Source organism: Manis javanica, chromosome 11 (assembly GCF_040802235.1).
Source record: "Manis javanica isolate MJ-LG chromosome 11, MJ_LKY, whole genome shotgun sequence".
Taxonomy (NCBI): Eukaryota; Metazoa; Chordata; class Mammalia; order Pholidota; family Manidae; genus Manis; species Manis javanica.
In genome coordinates this window covers 106,506,876-106,527,827 of record NC_133166.1, presented here as the reverse complement: position 1 = coordinate 106,527,827, position 20,952 = coordinate 106,506,876, and the positions used below count along the sequence as shown (strand labels likewise).

Here is a 20,952-nt window from a genome sequence, read left to right as displayed (position 1 = left end):
TGAAAGGGTTTATACCCAACTTTATTCCTATGGTGGCAGGTCAATCACCAGAATCCCGTCCACTCAGAGCAAGTCTGCCTGCAGCAAGCTGGTCTCTGTCTCTAGGCCCCTCTGCCCGCACAGCCGTCCTCTGGGCCTCTGTCCTCGGTGCTGCCACCACTCCAGCCTCTGCTCTGCTCTCCTGCAGCCCTACAGGCATGCCACCATGTCACCCAGAGCACTGGGCAGAGCTCTTTTTATGGAGTCAGTAATGACGTATTGCCCACATGTGTGCAGTGAGCCAGCCAACCAGGGCCAGGTGAGAATCCTGGCCACAGGAACCTTCACTTTATCCACAACCTCCTACTTGTCCTTCCTCCTACCTGCCTTTAACCTAAGGTGGGGAGTCAGTGGGGGCTCAGGCGGTCTCCACTCGGGGGGCTGCCCTGCCCTGCAAGTTAGGAAGCCCACATTCCGGTGAGGTCAATGTCAGAGTCACTGGGATCTGCAGTGGACTCCAGGATCCTGTGATCACACGCCCTTATCAGGAAAAACACTTCTGGTCCGGACCCTCAACCTGTGTCTATGCATTCATCCATAAAGTGCACACAGTTACAGGCCCCAAATCCTCACCTGAAATCCAGAATCAACCGTGCCTTTGGAATTGTTCAGATTTTGGCAAAATAACAGAGAACATACACCATACATCCCATAACATTCCCAGTGGGGCATCGAGGGCAGCACCCTGTCCTGAAACACATCGAGACTTCTGCAGAGAACTGTCTGCTTATTCTGATGACTCACAGTAATTGAGCTAAATAAAAATTGTACGTAGCCACACATTGTTCAGGTCAGTTCAGGCAGAGTCACCGTCTTGCCTGAGGGTTTCAGCCCCAGGAAAGTTCACTATGGATTCAATGAGACCAAAAAGTGACAGTGGAAGGTTCTTGGAGTGAAAGGGTTATACCCAACCTTATTTCCACGGTGGCAGGTCAGTCACTAGAATCCTGTCCACGCAGAGCGAGTCTGCACACAGCAAGCGGGTCTCTGCCTCTGGGCCCCTCTGCCCGGCAGCAGTCCCAGTGTCTGTCCTCAGTGCTGCCACCACTCCAGTCTCTGCTCTCCTGCAGCCCTGCCACTGTGTAGCCTCAAGCACTGGGTGGGGCTCTTCATATAGAGTCAATAGTAACGTATTGCCCACACGTGTAGTGAGCTAGCCAACCAGGGCCAGGTGAGAATCCTGGCCACAGGCACCTTCACTTTATCCACAGTCACCAAGTGAATTACAAAATAACTTCTGGCTTACAGAGCTTTTTGGGCACCAGGACTGTGGACAGAAGGAACTGTGAAGCTTCACTACTATCTTAGGAATGATACCAAACATGCAAAAAAATATAGAAGGGGGATGAGATAAAGATGGAGAAAGGAGCATTTTACTTTTGTATATGCACCGAGCACACACTTTATTTGGGCACCCACTAGACACTTGTAGACCCACTACTCTCAGGAAAGGCTACCAGAGGCGAAGGCCCAGGTGGAAATCACCCGGCAGGGTGAGCCAATCCTCAGGATGCAGGGCCACGGAGCTGCTTCCAGGGCTCTTCCGCTTCTGCTTACAGAAGAGGCGAAACCTCTCACTGTCTGTAGTTAAAAGCCAGTGCCCAGCCAGCCCTCTGACTCCTCACGCACACACGGTGCCTTTGGAGGCAGACGTACCTATAATCAGGAAGAAAGGGGAGAAGAGGTCAAGGTCTGCATATAAACACAGTGAACTGAAAACACAACTTATTTGGTGACCTGATTTGTTTATGCATGACTGGGGGACATGCATCGTTGCAATTTTGTGTTTGCTGAAACTCTTCCCAGTGACTAGGATAAACACCAATTTCATTTTTCTAGAATTGACCCAGCCTTACCATCTCTGGTAGTAATATTTTAGTGTGAGTCAATAATCTATCTTCTGGAGTGACCCCTGTTGCCTGAAAATGGGCCAGGTGAACTGAGGAGCAAAAAAAGTTGAAGCACATGGATGAAGGGTATGCTTTTTGCTTGAAATCCTCAGCGAAGTTAAGTTTAAAATTGTAACATAAAGCACTTTCCAGAAAGAGCCACCATTCATCATGTGTGTCTCTTGCCGCAACCCTGGCGGTCAGGCCTCCGCTCACCCTTATTCGCACTTCCCTTTAGTGGGAAGAACATCAGGACGCCAGTGAAGGATTCGTGATGTCAGGGACTCCCCCCCAACAATTTCCCCACCTCCAGCTGCTCTTGTTTCCTTTCCTCTAAATTTCTCCTCTGACTTATATTTATTTTGCCTGTATTTAGACCATAGGACAGTGATTTTTTCCCATCAGTAGTTGATATCCCAGGGACAGCAAGAAAAAATCAAGCAGAGAGGAGACCCGCCCCACACCCCACCCACTCCTCACCCCTCTGCCCCCCACCCCTGCAGTCCCCACCCCACAAAGGGCCCACAAAGGGACAAAAAAGAATCTTTGTGGATTAATGCAAAAGTTGTAGAAGTTCACGCCAGCTGAGTCTTAGTCACAAGTATCTCAGTTTGACCCTCCCAAGTACCAAATAAAGTAGCCATATTACCAAAGCTGTTTCAACTCTAGAGTCAGTACTGCATGCGCAGAGGAATCCTATTTGCCTGTAATTTGTGCTTACTTAATGTCAGCATTGTAAAAATGTCCTGAGCCTCTTTTTCTTTTCAACAAAAACAGGCTTTTTACACCCAGAATCTGGAGGTTCCCTGAAGGCTTGATCAATCTCAGGCCCAAACACAAAATCTGCCCTAAACACAAAGCCTGCCATAAACAGCAATGACTATGGAGATTTTAATTCTCCACCCAAAGTTCTCCTAGAAAAAAAGGGAGATTGATATCTTCTATTTTGCCTCCACAGTAAAACATATTTCTTAGCTTACTATATCTCTCATTCATGTCACAGAGTAGACAAAAAAAAAATGCTTCATGATAAAGACAATGTCCGACTCCAACTGGGTGGCCCAGGAGAAATTATAGTTCCAGGGCCTCTGCAGCACTTCAGATGAATTCCAGCCACACCTCCAGGAGGTCATTCAGTCCCTCCACCCATGGAGAAATATGCAAATAACTAGTCACCTGGTTCATAGCAGGGCGAGTTCTAGAGTGTGCCGTCCAATAGAAATGTGCCCGGGAGGGCTGTAAGACCAAAGAGCTAGGTGTGCAGGGGGTGCCAAGCGGGTCCGAGGCAGAACCTGTTCACAGCTCTGTGTCTGTCCCACGGGTCCGACTCTGCCGACCTGTGGGAACCTCACATAAGTGGAGTCAGACTTGGGGACCTGCCTCCTGGACCCGTGCTGTGGGCCAATCCCATTGGCATCCAAAAGTTTTAACAGAGAAATCAAATGGGGGGATGAGGACCCTGACAATGTGTGGGGAAGTTGGGGTTCCTATGGCCAGGATCCTCACTGAACTTAAACCACCTGATGATGTAACTGGCCTGTTGCTGGGGGGCCGCTTCCACACCTGTAGGCAATAAGCTATCACTGCGCTATGTGGAGAGCTCGTCCTGGTGCTCTGGGCGGAGGCAGAGAGGCTAGTGCTCCAACTACCCGCCGGGAGAACAAGCCGGGTAACAAACCCTTCCACCCCAAAGAACGTTTTGCTGTGGATTTCTTTGGTCACACTGAATCCACAGCGAACTTGCCCGGGGCTGAAACCCATTGGCAAGACACAATGTTTTCACAAACAGTATCTGCCATTCACATGGATCCTGTTTTTTTAAAGTAAATTTTAAGATTCTTTCTCTGTATGGGAATGATAGAAGTCAAGGTCTCTGGCGGGTTCTAGCCATTATCCCTGGAAATTCTCAAGGCAAAGAAGGCTGCTGCTGCTTTGTAACTGCATCTAGCTCCACATTCCATGTTGCCCTGACCCACACTGACACCGCAAATTAAACAATCTGAGAATATCTATATGAAGATTAAGTTTTAAAAAATCATTTAAAAATGTAGCCATAAAAGAATAAATACTGTATGATTCCGCTTATGCCAAGTTCCTAGAGTCACCAAATCAGAGACAGAATGTGCCGGTGCTTGTCCGGGGCTGGGGGCGGGAGAGGGGGCGTCAGGGTTCAATGGGGACAGAGCTTCAGTCTGGGACGGTGAAAGCCCCCAGAGATGGGCAGCGGTGGTTGCACAACTCTGTGAATGTAATTCATTATCAATGAATTTACAATACCGAAAATGGCTAAAATGGTACATTTTATGCATGTTTTACCGCAATAAAAAAAATGGTTAGTTTCCCTCAGTGCACAAATGCACTACTCAACGGAATTGGGCAACACTACACGCTGTGGGGCAGGTTGGATAACGGCAGGAAAAGACACCCGGGTCCTAACCCCCGGAACCTGTGGGTGCCACCGTATGTTGGCAAAATGGCCTTGGCAGATGGGATTCAGTTGTGGATGTTGGGATGGGTAGATAATCCTGGATGGTTTGGGTGGGCCCTAATGACGTCACACATGCCCTTGGGAGAGGAGGGCGGAGGGGCGTTTGGCAGAAGAGAGAAGAAAGCCGTCTGAGGGAAGGAGGCGGAAGGTCAGAGGAGGCGGGTGTCCTGCTGGCTGTGAAGCCGGGGGAAGGGGACCCGAGCCCAGCCATGCAAGCAGCGCGCCTCTGGAAGCCGGAAGAGGTGAGGGCGCACGGCTCTGCCGACCCCTTGATTTCAGTCCAGTGAAACTGATTTCCAACTACGCCTCCAGAACTCTAAGGGAATGAACGGGTAATGTTTCAAGCCATCCCGTTTGTAGCAATTTGTTACAGCAGCCACAAGAAACTTACATGTACATGTGTGATGCACATATATTTAAATAATATCTTTTTTTTACAATATGTATTAATAGTCCCCATGCTGTACATTACATCCCATGACTTACTTATTTTATAACCGGAATTTTGAACCTCATACTTTAATAGTAAAACTATGCTTTTGACAGAAATGCCTTATATGTTAGGCATATTCCCATTTTTTTATCTTAGAAAGCTCTCTATTAAAGGTATCAAAATCATACCAGTATCTCTGAATTATAATCAAATAATTCTATTTGAAAATTCAACATTTAAAATGCCCAGGAAAAACCTAACAGAAGCAGACTATTCCTTATCTGTTTATCACCTAAAATATTCTAATACATCCCAAAAGGCATTCAAAACCCAAATCAGATTTCCTTTAAATACAGGAGGCAAAGAGAATATATTTAAACTTCCCCAAATTTGCATCTATTCTGGGTTTAGCACACACTTAGGTGGGAGCAGCTTCTAAGAAGAGGGAACATTAAGTGAGCATAGAAGGACCTAATACCCTCCTAAGCCTTGGGAAAGCGACATGCAATCCATCCTAAGTCCCTGTGGGAGGCCCCAGCACTGAAGACATCTCTCCAGCTTATTCAGTATTCTCCGTGAGTCATTGATTCCTTCATGGAAATCTAAAATGATATTTCAAAAGCAATATTAAAATATTGCAGCTTTCCATACACAAATTGTGGAATTGTTATGCATGTATATTTTTCAAGTTCCTGTTTCCAAGTGGTACAAAGCCATACGGCAGTCTCTCCAGCCTCCCCCCACCCACCCCATGCCTCTGGCACTCTCCTCCGCCGAAAGGAGTTGCTAAACCAGAAACCCGCTTCCTCTCCAAGCTCTGTGCCTCCTCTAGGAAGCCCAGGAAGGGGGTCCCATAGAACACCTGTAAGCTGTTGGTACTCAACAGAGAAGCTAATAAATAATATGAATGTCTCTATTAAAACTCTGCAGATCTTATCTCCTCTCCTGATAACTGCTCAAATATGTCCCCTTGTCTCCATTTCCTCGCCTGTCATTCTTGCCTAAGTTACTATTATTTCATGCCTGGTTTATCACAAGATCCCCCTTACTGAACCCCCTTTATCCCCCTTAGGCCCTTCTAATTCATTCTCCTTTGGACAACCTGGATTCTTGGCAGTAAATGCTAATCTGGCCATAGCACCCATTCCCTGTCCTATGTAAGACCCATCAGAGACTTCTCATTGTCATCCGGTAGGATGGAGAGTCCTGGCAAGGCCGACAGAGGCCTCCCGCGCTGCCCTCCCAGCCGCACCGCGCTTCCCACCCCACGGGCTCTCTGCCCCTGGGCACCCTTCAGCTGCCCGAGGCCCTCCCCCTGCCCGAGGACTTGGCCTCAGCCGACAACCCCCCCTCTTCTGGGCTGGTCGCCGGTGAGAGGGGCGTCGTGAGGAGTGGGCAAGTCAGAACTTTCCAAGCCCTTAGAACAGCACGCGAGCCGCCGAGAGCGTCCACGGGCCCTGCCGGGAAAGGCAGTGCTCGCCCTGCAGGTCTCGGTCCAGATTCCACAGCAGAGCTTCCGACTCCCCGGCCTACGTCAGGGTTCCTTGTTTACACTCGCAGAACTCTGCAAAAGGGATTTTATCTCAATTTGTAATTATACCACTTACTTATGTGGTTATTTAAGCCTGTTTCATCATTAGACCTTAATGTGGAAGACATCAGGGTCTTGGCTTTTCATCGCCTAACGAAGGTTTAATGGGGCAAGTGCTGCATAATCGCACAGCATACAATGTAGAGTGGCTAGACTGATGCAAAACACGGCCTTACGACACAGGCCCCGGGGCTCCGCCGGGGCAGTTCGTTGAGTCAGCTCGTGCCACCGCAGGGCCGCGGAGCAAACCACCCCCAGGCCCCAGGACGGCGCGGGCTGCGTTTGAGGCGGCCTGGCTGGGCTCAGCTCGGTGGCTCCCCACGCACACAGCTGCAGGTGACGGCTGGCTGGACACAGGCCTTCCCATCCTCTGCCTGGGACAAGAATCCAGGTCCTGTGTGCAAGCACTTTCAGGGCCCCAGCACGCAGAACCTCGACCTCGGTTAGGGAGAGTTGGCTCTTCTCGGTCCTCACACGGGTGCAGAAACAAAGCACTGAAGGGCACAGACACAACAGCGAGGCAGGGTGGAAGCGGTATTTGCAGACACTCCCAGGGAGGAGCAGGCCAGAGTCAAGGCAGAGGAAGGCCCCAAACTTTTAGGGGAGGTCCACTTACCATCTCCTGGCTGGGAGGAGCCTCTTTGACGGACAGGGTGAGGTCATTTGATTGACAGCTCTAGTTATTCACCCATTCCTCTTGGTGCATGCGTCTTTTCCCAGAATGCACACAGAAAAAGCCCAGGGGGTGGGGAGCAAAACCATAGTTTTATTTTATTGAGATTGTGACGAGGTCTGGTTTGAGCTGTTCTTAGCTTTGTTCATTGCACTGGTTGGGACTGGCTGGGACCAGTTTGTCCTGGTCCCAAAGCAAAGCCTTTGTTGTCTTCACGTGGAACCCCCTAACTGGATGGAAATGTCTGCAAATCATGTGTCTGATAAATGATTGATATCCTAGGTACATTAAAAAAACCCTACAACTCAAGAACAAAAAACAAACCAATTTAAAAAATGGGCAAGAACTTGAGTTGACATTTGTTCAGAGAAAATATGGAAATGACCAAGAAACACATGAGAAGATGCTCACCATCCCTAGTCACTAGGGAAACGCGAATCAGAAGCACAGTGAGATACCACTGCATACACACGAGGATGGGAATTATTAAAAAGTAAAGTGAAAAAACAAATAAACAGAAAACAACAAGTGCTGACAAGGATGTGGAGAAATCACAACCCTTGAGCACCTCTAACGGGAATATAAAATGGTGCAGCCGCTGGGGAGGACAGTGTGGTGTTTTCCCAGAAAATTAAATGGAGAATGATCACATGATCCAGCCACTTCTTGGTGTGCACCCCAAAGAACTGACAGCAGGGGCTTATACATATGGTCGCACACCCATGTGCACAGCAGCATGACTCACAGCAGCCAAAAGGTAGAAACAACCCAATCATCCATCAACAGACGAACGGATAAACCAAACGTGGTACACATACAGTGGAAGGTTATTCAGTCCCAAACGGGAATGAAATTCTGACAAATGCCATGATGTGGTTGGACCTTGGGGACATTATGCTAAATAAGCCAGTCACAAAAGGACAAATACTGTATGATTTCACTTACACGAATTACATAGAGTCATCAAAAACATAAGGGAGGAGGAGCTGGGGTAGGGGATGGGGAGTTGTTGAGGGGGGACAGACCAGTTTGGAAAGATGCATAAAAGTCTGGAGACACATGGTGGTGACATCCATCAGGTGCCAATGCATCTAATGCCTTTAACTATACAGATTAAAATGGTTAAAATGGTAAATTTTATATTATGTATATTTTACCACAATGAAATATATATATATGTTTAGAAAAGGACCTCCCAGATGTCTCTCAAAAAGCCCCTGCCCTATGCCCATATTGTACCAGATTAGAATCGTACCAACAGAATGTGGTGGAAGTGACGGCCTTTCATTTCTGAGGTTAGGTTATAAAAGCCCTGCGGCTTCAGCCTGGTGCTCACTCCAGGGACAGTCAGCTGCCCAGGTAGGAGCAGAACCGTGGAAAGGCTGCAAGGTGAGGCACCACCTTTTGCTGTTTGCCATGGGAGTGACCTGGACGCGGGCTGCAGCTCCCGCCGAATGCTTGGGGGCAATGTCCTGAGGCCTTGGGCCAGGCCCTCTCAGCTAAAATTATCCCACTGGGCAACCGCTGGCACATTCTGACCCTCCTAGGAGTGTCTGCGGTCTTAGGTAGCTGACTGTGGGGGTACTTGTTACACAGAGACAGGGGAGGAAGGGGAAGGGCGGGAGGCTGAAGGGCCAGGTCGGGGCCGCCGCAGCCTTCCGGGCACCGGCTGAGTCTGCACGCAGGTGGTCGTGGAGGGCGGCGGGTGCACCTCCAAGGGGTCTCCCCAGGGTGGAGCCACAGGGCTTGGCACAGGATGGGATGTGGGCAGGGGTGCAGCGTGGCAGTGCGGGCAGATGCCCGGGTGTCTGATGTGCTGCCCGCACCCGCGGGGGGTCCTCAGGAGGCGGCTGCCACACCGCCCAAGCTCGCTGCCCCTGGCACCGTGGCCTGGAAGCCCCCGACCCTGCACCCCGCCCCACAGGCCTGACCGCCCCACCTGGTCCCATGCGGACCACGCCTCCCCTCCACCCCGAAGCCCCCGAGCACACGCACCTGCTTCTTTGGAGCGCTCGCGGGGTGTGCAGCTACTTGTCTTCACTCCTGTCACTTCTAGCTTGACTTCCTTGAGGAAGAAACGTGTCTTTTCCATCCTTCCCCCTCCAAGGCGAGGGTAACCCAGGAAACTGCTCTGGGGTAAAAACCTGTAGGCCGCTGGGGGGCCCTTCCCGAAGCCCAGGCCCCTGACACACTTGGATGAACTCACCCTCCGAGGACCCCCCTGCTCGCTGCTGGGGCTGCCTGGGTCCCGGCCTTTGCCGATGAGCTGGGCCAACGCCAGCCCCGGGGCCTCCCGGCGTCCCCACGCACTCCTTCCAGAGCCTCTCCCCCGCGGCGGTTCTGACCCCATTTGGGGTTCCTGATGGTCCTACCTTGCCTGGCCCAGTAGAGCTATCGTCCAATGTCATTAAAGAAAAGCAAATGGGGGAAACCCTAGTTCCTAAGCGTGCCACATTTCCGTCCGTGTGCTCCGAACATCGGGGGAACCCGCTCACACTCCCCAAGCGACATGAGGAGCCAAAGCAGCGGCAGGGCTACTCACCTGCTACCGGAGTCTCAGCTAAAACAAATGATTGTTATGACTACGTTATAACCCTTAAAAAAAATCCCCTAATGGAAATGCTAACAGCTCGTTGACTGTAATGAGAGCCATGGCAGCGCAGGGACGGCAGAGCTAACGTGGTCGTTCGGCCCCGAGGAGGCACCAGGCAGTGAGCGCCGCGGGTGAGGACCAAGCGCCCTGGGCTGTGACTCCTCGTGACTCCTCCGGGTTCCCAGTCAAGCCCGGCCGAACCCAGTTCATTTAATTACATGACCTGCCTTGCACGTTACGAGGATGCACCTCCCCTGCAGGGCGGCTGACACAGAGGGGAGGTCAGCGCCCAGCTCCAGCAGACGGGGCGCCTGCAGCCTCCGACGCAGCCCCGCAGGCAGGGCCTGTTACCACAAACAGCCAAGCTGCTGGCTCGCAGCTCCATCTATTTCCGGAGACTGTTTACCTCCATGAAATCTCTTATCCACCGGGGCAGGGTTCAAAGCTCAAAAGATAAATGCAGTCAGCTGCAAAAAAGGTGCAAGCTCAGAGAAATAAAGGAGAAAGGACAAAGTTAGATTAATCCGAGGAAAAAAAGTTTCAATGCCACCAAAATTACATGGCATTCTTTTAGACCGTCAATTAATTTTAATTCTAAAAGTTTGAAGGCGCTATTTAAGGGAACTGACTGATAGCTAATATTCTCCCCAGCATCGTCTCCTTGAAAGTTCAGGAGGGCAAGCACCCCAAGGGGCAGACCACCCACCTCCCTCGGGCCGTTACAGGTATGGCCAGACTGAGGCCCCAGAGACAGGTCTGGGGATCCCCTGGTCTAGTAGTGACGCCTGGTAGGGCTCACTCAGACCCGTCCTCACGTTGGTTACCATATGTCTGGGGATTTGGCTCACCGCCGTCACCCTTGAATGATGTTCTACGAAGAGTGGGTCCCAATGTCCGGGCATCTCTTATAGGTTCTACAACAATGGTTCTTTCCATCGGCTCCCCCAGGGGAAGGCTCTCGTTTGACTTTTCAGCCTTAGGTGCAGAGGGTGGGCTCATCACACTCAGCTCATGGCACATCATGGTCACTGGTGCATAGACGTGCCCTCTCTGTGGCGCTTTAAACCCCTTTGACCTGCCACTCTCTCCTCCCACCGCCGGCAGCGAGTCCAAGGCGTTTGCTGTTTACTTTGCTTGTTTGGACGTCGGGTGCCACTGCATTGTGTCCGTTTGTCTTTCTGCTCATTACCCTCTTACTCCGGATGCGTCTCATTCATGTCACAGTCCAGACCTCGTCCATGTGCATTTTCACGGTTTACATGTTTTAAAGGAATATCAGAGATAGAATCTTGGTGGTGTAATTTTTTATTAAACATTTCTACTGTGGGATTTTTTTCCGCATTGCTGCTCCTCTTTTCTCCTTATCTGCCTGCACCCTCAGCAGGTGAGCAGTGCTAACAGTGGGTGGGCTGTGTCTCCACATGTTTCTCCGGGACTGTTCAATCCCTCAAACTGGGGAATACACACACGTGTGTGTGTGTGTGTGTGTGTGTGTGTGTGTGTTTAATGAAACTACACCCATCATCCCTGCCTCTGCAGTCTGCTTTTCTCTTTTACGAATATATGTCATGGTCATCCTTCCAGTCTAGGAGCTGCAGTTTTCTTTTTAATAGTTGCGTAATATTTCATGGCAGGACCATTCAGCAGCTCACTCAGCCATTTCCCCACAGATGGCCATTTAAGTTGTGCTCAGTTTTTTACCATCCAAACAAAGCTGCAACAAATATTTGTGCACATGAATCCATACATACAGGTGCTTTTATTTTTATAGGATAGGTTCCAAGGAATGTGCATGCATTTGTTACTTATACAAATGGCATTAGGTTATACACCACATTGTATGTCTTCTTTCACTCGCCACTGTGTGTGAGGCCTATTAGGGCCCTGATTTGTAAGCACGTTATGTGACTTCCAACAGCTCATATGAGACTGCATAGTATTTTACTTCATCTATCACCCCACAGATGATTTAATGTAGCAGCACAATGTGTAAGGTACTTTTCAAATGCTACCGAAAGGCAAAGATGCTTAAAAATAAAGCACCAAATAGAAAAGAGGTAATTCCAGCCTTTTCAAACTCTTAACAAATTTCATTTTGGGAAATCATTGTGACCCACCTGGGCACAGAGAGAAAAGGGACTACAGGGCATAGGCGGGCCCTCCACTATGTACCAGGCCCTTCAGAAAAAGCTTATTTGGTGCTCAACACAAACCTTAGAGGAGATACTTCACCCACTGATTGGATGAGAAACTGACAGACAGACAGGCTAGGGGCATTCCTCACATTGCGGCAGGGCTGCGACCCAGTCACATCCACCTGCTTCCAGCGCCTGTCCCTTCCCACCTCTCCTTGGGAGTTTCAGCCTGAGCAACGAGGTAAGTCTGCTTTTGGAAAGGACACATGAGTGGCTCGGGGGACCGTGCAGGGAGACACATAAGGGGTCACAAGATTTTCAGTCCACAGTTTCACCCAAGGATTCTGAGAACACTAAAAACTGGTATTCTTCCCAACAAAAAGTAATGGGTTTACATTAATATCCCAAGAAGCTCTAAAAGTCTAACAAATTCATACAGCTTTTGTGGGACGATTACAGTGGAGACAGCAACGACATGATCAGGGCGGTGTTCAGTGTTCCTGGGTCAGCCGAGATGCAGGCCTGACTAGCAAGGGGAAGGCATCGGGGGTGTGTGCAGCAGGGGACCCCGAGGAGACGGTTGTCATGGCGTCTCCTGCCTGTCCCCAAGTACAGGGCACCGAGCTGGCGGTGCGCGGTGGCCAGAGTGTGCACGGAGCCTAGAAACCAGCGGAGCCCAGTCATCCGCAGCAGTGACAGGCATGCAACCAGGCCATGGGAGGACCACAAAGGGGTGAACCGACCGGGACCACAGGGGAAACCTGCGCCCAGATTCCGGTCAAACAGGCACCTACACTGCTCAGGAGTTTCACAGGGATCTGGGCCCTGGCACCCCGGCTTGCCTGCTGAGTGCCCGGAGGACAGCGAGCTGCCCTCCCCACCACTGAGGGGGTGGGCAGCCCCCTCAGCTCTGCAGGGAGGAAGCTGCTGGGCCCGTCGCCTGCACTCAGGATGCGCTCGCAGCGCCCTTGCCTGCTTGGTGCGCATGGGGCACCTGCCAGCCAGCGCATGACCCGACGGCCGGAGGCGCTGTGCAGATGGCAGGCGTTCCCATGGGGGCTCTGAGGCCAGGCTTCCTACACCAAGGCCAAGCAAGCAGCAGTTTGCTCCAGGCCCCCAGGCCCCCTGCTTCCCCACGCAGGGCTGTCCTCCGCCTTCCCAGGACAAAGGGGCTGAGGGAGGGGACCCGGAGAAAATGGCCTTAAAAGGCCTGCGGCAGGAGGAGGCCAGACTCTGGGCGACGCCCCCAGGGGCAGCTGGTGGGCAGACTGGCAGCAGGTGCAGAGGAAAGAGGGTGCCCAGCTGGAAGGGCCATCTTCCTTCGCCAGCTGTCAAAGGCTTCCTTTTCAGTGGAGGTGAAATTCACATTACACTACTTTGAAGTGACCAATTCAGTGGCATTAGTATCATCACAGGGTCGTTCAACCACCCCCCTAGTTCTGAAACATTTTCATCCCCCAAAATAAAATCCTGCACCTCTTAGGCAGCTGCTCGTCTGTGCTCCCTCCCCGCCACCCTGGTGGTCTGCCTGGGCATTTCACAGATGGAGGCACCCACGTGGCCTCTGGTGTCTGGCTTCTCTCAGCAGTGTTCTCAGGGTTCCTGTTGTAGCAATATCAGGGCTTCATTCCTCTTTATGGCCAAATAATATTCCATAGTAAGGACATCCCACAAATTGTTCATCCAGTCATCTGCTGAAGGACATCTGAGTGTTTCTGCCCTTTGTCTACCAGGAGCGGCGCCTCCAGGAACACGTGCATCTGTCACAGGGGAGTTTAAGCTGAAGTGTGCCTGAGGAAGTCAGAAAAGGATAAGGGTGAATGGTGACAGACTGGACACCAGGACCTACAGCCAGCACGAGAGTCTGACGAAGGGACGACTGAGTCCAGAAGGGGGACAGGGCGGTGCACCACAGTGTGACGGCACACAGACAGCAGGCGGACAGCAGGGAGGGTCCAAGCACACTAAGGTCGCTGCCTTTTCCAGGGAGGTGATGATGAGGCCAGGAAGTCAGGCAGCACAAGGCTGAAGTTTAGAAAATAAATTTGGGGTTGAGTTTGAGGTCCCACTGGCCACTCAGAGAGAGATACCCAATTGGCATTCAGAAACCCCACCCAGGAGAGCGTGCTGGGCTGAGGCAGCCAGGAAGGAGAGACTGTGCCACTGAGACACAGGGCTGGCACGCTGGGGGACCTGCCTGGTGGGAGAGCAGCTTCCAGTCCACTGCAAGCACTGTCGGCTTCCAGGGCAGCCGCTCCTGCTCTCTGAGACTGGACCTCTCCAGTCCAGCTCAGATGACACCACCCAAAAGACAACAACAACAAATGTTGACGAGGATGTGGAGAAAGGGGAACCCTCCTACACTGCTGGTGGGAATGTAAATTAGTTCAACCATTGTGGAAAGCAGTATGGAGGTTCCTCAAAAAACTAAAAATAGAAATACCATTTGACCCAGGAATTCCACTCCTAGGAATTCACCCTAAGAATGCAGCAGCCCAGTTTGAAAAAGTGCACCCCTATGTTTATCACAGCACTATTTACAATAGCCAAGAAATGGAAGCAACCTAAGTGTCCATCAGTAGATGAATGGATAAAGAAGATGTGGTACATATACACAATGGAACATTATTCAGCCATAAGAAAAAACAAATCCTACCTTTTGCAACAACAGGGATGGAGCTAGAGGGTATTATGCTCAGTGAAATAAGCCAGGTGGAGAAAGACAAATACCAAATGATTTCACTCATCTGTGGAGCATAAGAACAAAGCAAAAACTGAAGGAACAAAACAGCAGCGGAATCACAGAACCCAAGAATGGACTAACAGTTACCAAAGGGAAAGGGACTGAGGAGGATGGGTGGGAAGAGAGGGATAAGGGGCATTACGATTAGTACACATAATGTAGTGGGGGCCCAGGGAAGGCAGTGTATACAGAGAAGACAGATAATGATTCTATAGCGTCTTGCTGTGCTGATGGACAGTGACTGTAGTGGGGTGGGGGGACTTGATGGTGGGGGGAGTCTAGTAACCATAATGTTCAAGTAATTGTACATTAACAATATCAAAATTTTAAATATATATATATATATATATATATATATATATATATATATATATATATATAAAGGGGGAGGGGGCTGTCAGGACTTTAGAGCCAGCAGCTGGTAGATGGTATTATTCAGCAGAAGCACCTAAAGGTGGGGTTTGTTTTCCTGCCCCACTGACTTTGAGCCTCCGTTTGCTTTGACTGGTGGCATGTGGGAGAAAATAATGGAGTGGCAGCTGCAAGCAGAGGCCCTAGGAGTCCCGGATGGTCCTGCCTCCCCTCCCGCCCCTCTGCCCTCTGCCCGCTGGGGTCCCCCAGGAGAGTGGCAGCGCTGACCTGCCCCAGGCCTGAGGTCTGGAGCCCAACCCGGCCAGGCTCAGGGCCTGGGGAGAGGGATGCAGGTGGTGATGGAGCCCTAGGGCTGTGGGTTGTTGCCGCAGAAAGAGGTCCGGGGCCACTGCTTTCTCGGCAGTGGGGGGGTTGGGGACAGAGAGGTATGAATGCTCGGGAACAGATAGGTTTGCAAGTGGAAGGAGGGGAAACTGAGGACCTTCTCACCTGCTGCTCTTTTGCTTTCTGAGCCCAGCTTGGCTGAGGCCGTGAGTGGGGGATGCCAAGCAGCATTGCGGACTCGGGAGGAAGGGGGCAGCCTGGTGGCAGGACAGGAGCACAGAGAGACACCGGCCTTCCACCGAGACCAGACTCACAAACGCACAAAGGCGCCGGCACAGGACGAGCGCCGAGGATCCCTCTCCAGACGGCTTCCAAAATGGAGCAGAAGGAAACTGGGAGGAGGACGTTCCCTCAGTTCAAATTTAGAAGCAAAAATGTCAAAGCCTCCTTTCTGCTCTTCATCTCTGAGGGTGAGGCCGTCCCGGGCCTTCGGCGTCAGGTGCCATGCGTGGCCGTGCAGAGCAGGGCCTTGGCCAGGAGCGCCGCCGGCCCTTTCTCCTCGCTGGCCACCAGCTCTGCTCCTGCCCCAAGCCCCCTGCATCTCACTGCTGGTACACGGGGACCCCAGGACCATCTGTGGACGTGGTCACCAGGCCTCGAGTGTCCAGGGGCACCTGTGTCCCAGCAACCTCCCAGCTCTCTCTGACCTTTTCTGTAAAATGTCACAGCTCATCGCAGGGTCTTTAAAGCCATTGCTACAGTTCCTACATTACAAAAGTGCCCAGACATTCCAGAAACCCCAAATACAGCTTAATGGCCCCAATATTTTTAAAAAGAAAGTAAGAAAGAAATGGGAGATTTCTTATGACATCCTATGACATCTCTAAAGGATATCTCATTGGTTATCTATTCAGAGATTTTTTTTTTTTTTTTTTTTCAGAATCGGTATAGCTGGATGGTAAAAACCATGAAGCACAGCCGTTTCTGCCAGAGGTCAAGCAGTGTGAGAGGACCGGGAAAAACATTTGCCATAAAATTTTTTTTAACTTCCTTATATATAAAGGGCTGAAATGAAAAGAAGCACAATGTGAATGTACTTAACGCCACTGAACTGTAAACTTAAATTGGTTAAGATAATTTTTAAAATGAAAGAAAAGAAAACTAAGCTGTTGATAGAAAATGGGCCAAGAAGTAACAGTGGAAAACAGAAAATTCACACGAGACAAAATATATCTCCATAAACACATTTAAAAATGTTTGAATTTCATCAGTAACTAAAGAGATACAGAATAAAGGTTTTCATCTGTAATCGACAGAATTAGCATCAGTAAGATTTTGAACTGATAATGCTTGAGTCATCAGCTGGACCTGATGAGTCGGGAATTCTCCGTGTGGGGGGCGGAGTGTTATTTCGTGAGACCTCCCTACCCCACGGTCTGGTAGGGAGGTGCACTGGGAGGCTTGAGATGCCCAGGCACTTTGATCCAGGGACCAGCCCAGTCCTGGGAGTCTTTCTTGGTTACAACTCCTGTTGCAAGTGATGAAATCCCATCTCACAGGAGGTTCTCATGAACTTCCTGCTCACATCACAGGCCCAGCTTGACCCAGGGTGCACACGGGGCTTTGGGACTGTCTTTTACTCAATTCTGGCCTCTGTTTGGCTTCACTGACTCTAACCCATGGCAGAGAAATGGCACCAACAGCCCCGGGTGACCCTGGGTGACACGCTGCTTGAGCAAGTCTCCCAGAGAAAAGAGCACAGCTCTTTCATCCCGTAGCAAATCCATCAAAAGGACCCTGTTGGCCCACCTCTGGTCACCTTCTGCGGACAGGAGAATGGGGCCGCTCACCTCCCGGGCCTGGGTGGTGTGAAGGCTGGAATATGAACCTTAGCGTCAAGGAGGAACGGCGGAGGACGGGGAAGGAAAGAGCCGCAGGACAGATGAAGAGCTTGCAGACAGAAGAGCTCCAGAGGAAGCCACAGTCAGGGTGACAACTGTCCGTTGGCCGGGATTTCAGAGCAAAAGCCATTCAAAATACTGTCTTACAGAATTCTACTGCATGGTCATCATTATATCTAAAAATATTTACAATCTCAAAAATTTAAGTTGGTCTTTTCTAGGTGGTAATATTCTGGGTGGTTTTTATTTTCTTCTTTATATTTTCATGTATTTTTGTGTGTGTGTATTCAATGACCACTTCTCTTTTTAAAAAGCAGAGAAAATATATTTCAGGAAAGGGGAACTGGAACTGATACATCTAATCTTTGGGGGCAAGCTATTCTTAATAAAGTACACTTTTATAGTCCTTTTTCAGATGTTGTGCAACGTACACTTGGCATTGAAATAATGTGGAGAAAAACACAACAAAACACAATTCTTCTAAAGATCCTGACTCTAGGAGCTTGTTCCTGTTCCCACTGCTTCTCGCTTGAGTCTTACTGGTCAGAATCCAAGGAGTAACTTACACATTTTCTTTTATAATTGGAACTTCTACCACCAAAATCGTTCCTGAATTGTTCAGTACCCAGTAAAATGCACCCAGATTTGTGTAGCGCAAAACGAAGGACCCAATCAAAAACTATTTAGAGTCAAACGGTCAATAGTTTCCCTATTTACTAAGAGATGGGGAGGAACTGAGGTAGTGTGTGGATTAAGCAGAAGTTTCATTGATTTCTCTGATGAAACAGAAGAGTGGTGACCTTCATTTGGAGCAAAGGACAGCGAAATATAAAACGCTCTCGGCACCAAGATGGGCACACGGGGACTCACGCCTCTTGCCCGCCTGCCCCTTTCACGCCTGAGATCCGTAGGCCACAAACTTCAGGAGATGAGACGCACATGCAAATATTTCCACTTCAGAATGGTTCACTTCAAAACTCACGAAACAGGGAATTTTGGAACTAGATCCTAGTATTACAGAGTCCAACGTGCTGGGAAAATGTATGCCCCACGCAGGTCTTCCCTTTGCCTGGAGTGCCCCGCGCCCCTGGGTTCCCCAGGCAGCGAACGCCTACCCATCTTTCTGCTCCTGTTTTCTCAGATACGAAGCCACAGGACCAGCCAGGCTTCCCGAGGGTGTGAACAATCCTGGAGCCCCAGCGGCTGGCCGCGGTGGGCGTTTGCTTTGTCCTCACGTTCTGTGCACGTCCTCCGGGGCTTTGCTCCACGGACCTTCCTCGTTCCGGGAACCTCGCTGAAGAGCAGCTGACAACACCCACCCCAACTTCCCCGGACTTAAAGAGACTCCGCTGCCGCTGCAAGGACTGATGCACTTGCTTTAACATGCCTTCATTCAATAACCGCCCGCGGAGTGCTCCAGGGCAGGCCAGGCACCGTGACAGCTGCTGGGAATCCAGGCGCAGGTGAGACGGGGCACCTCCCCTCAAGGAGCTCAGGGTCTAGTGGGAGCAGAGACAAAGCAACTGATAGTGATGACGTATGAATAAGGACGTGGTCTGGTCGTCAATAACGGAGGCACAAAACAGTAGTGACTTAAGAGTTGTTGAATTCTTGTTTATGAAAAAACCCAGAGGCGGGCAGGCCAAGGCTGGTGAGATGATGCCAGTCCTCTGAGTTCCCCACTCTGCATGCCTGGGCTGTGGCCGTCATCCTCACCCAACAAGAAGGAAACCAAGATTGCAGGATGTTCCAAATAGCAGGGTAAAGGAAGGCATAAAAAAAGGACACAGAGTGTCTTTTTAAACAGATTTCTGTTTACATTCCATTGGTCAGAGTGTAATCACAGGGCCACACTTCCAGGAGGGCAGGAAGGGAGAAGGAGGTCATCATGTAACAGTAAAGTTCAACAGCAGATCTTTGGCTCACATGACAGAGAGAGTTCTATAGTTTGCAACTCCCTCATTACCTAGCTAAGAAAATCCAAAGAGCAGAATGGTTAGGCAGTTACTAAGTGGTCAACTTAAAATTAGAAATACTAGTATTTTTCATTATAGCATATCATTTCTCACTCCCTTAATTTTTTTGACAAAGTAAATATGTGGTTTTTATATCATAACATTTAAATATAAATTTTTAACATTATACTTATATATAAAGGACTAAAATGAAACTGGAAACGTACGATTTTCCCAAGAGAAGGGAACTAGATATGTTCCAAGTTCAATTCCTAAATAAACAACACACAATGTTCATCCCCTTAATTAAAGAACACGGCACTATGAAAGATAGAAAGATGAATTAGAAAAAAGATCATTGTTCTCAATGAGTATTAAAAAAAGATGTAACATAAATAACTGCATTATGCATGCCAAAATAATTAAAGCAAAATACTACCTAAATTCTGAGAACAGAGATCACAGTGGGTTGAAGGCCCCAGAGGCCTGATATGATAAAGAAAGTGGCACTCAAACTGGAACATCCAGGGCGAAGGGACATCAGCAATGGATACGGAGTGCTGACACTTCGTGCTGTTGGAACCTGAATGAGAAGGTTCAGAGAACCTGGAGTTGTGCGTTGTGGCAGGAGTGTGGTGGGGCATGCCATGCAGGGGGGCAAGCAGGGGGAAGGCTGGTAAGTTAACCTGAGACCAAGGTTAAAAGGGACTTGAATGTCAGGCTAAGATACGTGGGTTTAAAACAAAACACAATGAACAAAACAGCAATAGACATATAGGTACACTGAAGTGACTGGTGGTCACCGTGAAGGAGGGGTTGGGATGGGTGGGTGGGGAGGGGGGATAAAGAGGCACAAAATCTCAATCACAGTAGAAGTTGGTCACAGGACAGTAGTACAGCATGGAGAATACAGCCAGTGCTTCTGTGACATCTCCCTAGGGTGACAGATAGTAGCTGCACTAGTGGGGGGAGGATTTAATAATATTGGTATAACTGTGGAATCACTGTGTTACATACTTGAAACCAATATAATATTGTATATCAACTATACTTCAATAAAAAAGGAAGATGAGTGGATTTAACTCTGATGGCAAAGTGCATGTCCTAAACCGTGCTAGATGTCAGCTTTAGAACAATTTTACCTACCACTAATGTCAAGATGTGGTTTCAAGCATTGCATAGACATCTGGACTACCACATAATTGCTTAGGAAAGGCAATTTAATTATTCTACGTTTTTGCATTATTTCACATAATAATTCTAAGCTTTAGCATTTTGCTGTTTTACTGGAGCAGCCAGGTGCGTGTTTCCCAGGAAAAAGGAAAGACTTGCACACCCACCTTCTGCCCTCCCTGCCCGATCACACAAAGACAGAGAGACTCCACTGTGAAATAGTTCATCAGCTTCAAACTGCCTGCACCTAGAGCTGCCAAGTGCCGTCGGGCAGGAGGAAAGTGGGGCGAAAACACAGCCCAAGCTCTCTGCCGCCTGTTGTGGCACCTGATGGAGGCTGGGTCAGCCCCGAGGAAAGAGCTTGTGTTTTTCCTTAATACGACGTCTGAGCCTGTCCACCACCTGCACAGAAAGGTTCTGTGCGCCCAGAGGCAGCACCTTTCATACATCACCCAGAGGCACCGTTATTGAGGCCAACGCCCTGCTTGCCCCTTCCTGGCCTTAAACAGGGACCGTAGTCCTGCTTGCATGAAGTTTCTTATGTATACCCCCCCTGCACTAGCAAAGGCTTTGATTCATCCTCAACAACTGTTCTCTGAGTGATGGCACCAGAGGCTAGCCCCGTGTTAAGGAGAGGATCGTG

The 20,952-nt window shown here is 49.7% G+C and overlaps 1 long non-coding RNA gene across 11 annotated transcripts in view; it reads right to left on the bottom strand.

Annotated features, from left to right (window-relative positions):
• Nucleotides 1-1,390: 1,390 nt before the first annotated feature.
• The window catches only part of LOC108388187 (uncharacterized), a 65,851-nt gene continuing 46,289 nt past the window's right edge, over nucleotides 1,391-20,952 (bottom strand). For 2 of the 11 annotated variants that reach the window (XR_012122994.1, XR_012122995.1), the window contains 5 exons: nucleotides 14,498-14,588; nucleotides 10,113-13,632; nucleotides 9,109-9,178; nucleotides 3,105-7,150; nucleotides 1,391-1,695 (listed from right to left, as the gene is read on the bottom strand). This is a non-coding gene — a long non-coding RNA (uncharacterized lncRNA). The other 9 variants (XR_012122993.1, XR_012122998.1, XR_012122992.1 and 6 more) reach the window with 8 other exon arrangements.